This window comes from Corvus brachyrhynchos, unplaced genomic scaffold, assembly GCF_000691975.1.
Source record: "Corvus brachyrhynchos isolate BGI_N302 unplaced genomic scaffold, ASM69197v1 scaffold89, whole genome shotgun sequence".
Classification (NCBI taxonomy): domain Eukaryota; kingdom Metazoa; phylum Chordata; class Aves; order Passeriformes; family Corvidae; genus Corvus; species Corvus brachyrhynchos.
Genome location: NW_008246063.1, coordinates 408,152 through 409,759, shown reverse-complemented (window position 1 = coordinate 409,759; position 1,608 = coordinate 408,152).

The following is a 1,608-nucleotide window of genomic DNA, read 5'->3' as shown; positions in this document are numbered from 1 at the left end:
ACAGGTGGAACAGATGATGGAAAGAAGGGTTTCGATCCCTGAACCTGCCTGTTCCAAGAGGTCTGGGCTCTGCTTTGCCTGTTTTTCTCCACAGAAGGGAAGGAAGAGGATGAAAACATGATTGGAGAAAGGAGATCAGGCTCAGGAAGATTCCAAGGCTCATTCCCAAAGGATGAAACGTGAAAAGGAAAACAGGGAAGAGCCAGCAGCGCTGTTTCCCAAATTCCTCTGGGAACCCCTGCAATGGATGGGGAGGCCACAGGGATGTCACAGGGTTCAGAATGTCTCTGTTCCCTGCTTTTTAAGCCAGGAGCTGCTTTGGGAAAGCTCTGGAATGAGAAGGGCAGGAGGCTCCGAGGAAAATCACAGCCAGAGTGATAAATCCTTGGAGTGGGGCTGATGACATAATAATGGAGCTATGATGCCATCCCAATCCTTCCCATTGATTTTTCCTTCCTTTTTTCCCACTTTTCCTCTTGCTGAACTGGCTTTTCCCATCCATTACCCTGCCCAAGCCCACACTGACTCTGCTCCTGCGGCTCATTAGATCCGGAGGTATCGATTGATCCCAACGAAGGCAGAGGGTGGAAAAGAGGAGTTCTTGTGTGGATGCAGCATCCTGGGGGTCCCCTCTCCAGGGAGACCCTTTCTGAGGTGCCAGGATGCTCCTGGGAGCTGGGAATACCAGCTGGGCTCTTAAACCTCATCCAGAGGGAGCAGGAGGGTCTTGGCTCAGAGCTGGGCTGGAATTTTGTGCTCCTGTTGCATGAGCTCAGGATGGTTTTGGGAAGGACCTTTAAAGGTCATCCAGTCCAATTCCCTGCAATCATCAGGGATACCATCACTAGATCGGGTTGCTCAGAACCTCATCCCGCCCTATCCACATTTTCCCTTGGAATGGAAGAATTTTCTCTTTTCCCCCTCCAAATCCAGGTCAGCATTCCCATTGGAGCTGCTCTCCCATGCCATGAGGAATCCAAGCTGGAGCCCCAGCACCTTCCCCCTCACCTTGCAGGATTTTCCCTGTCCCGGCATTCTGGCTCCAGCAGGAAAAGTACCAGGCGAGCCGGCTCCTCCACAGCAGACAGAATTCCATCAGAAATGCAAGGACAAGCATTAATCCCGAGGCTCCATGGAGCCCGGCTCTGCCAAGGAGCCGGGAGCAGCTTCCCAGCGGGATCCCTTCTCCAGCCCCACTGTCCCTCTCCACCACCACTTTTCCAACCTCAGGGATGGAGGGAAAAGCAGGAACCCCCCTCATATCCAGCTTTCCAAGGAAGCAAAACCCATCCCACAACTGGGGTGTTGCCCAGAAGAGTTTCACATCCAAAATCTGGGAATAAAAAGATGGATATGGAGATGATTCCTGGCAGGTTTGGAAGCACTGAAACCACGTCAAGCCCTGGGGAGTGTGAATCCCACCAGGATGTCCCCATTTCCTGGGAAGAGCTCCTCCCTTCCTTGCTCTGTCCCCATTCCCAGGCTTTCCAAGCCTTGGGGAAAGGCCATGGATGCCAAGCTCAGCTGGGAAAGGGGGAAATGGGGAGCAAGGAGCAGCTCATGGATCCGCGGAGCTGCTGCCAGTGCGTTCCCGCCGGGAAAATCACT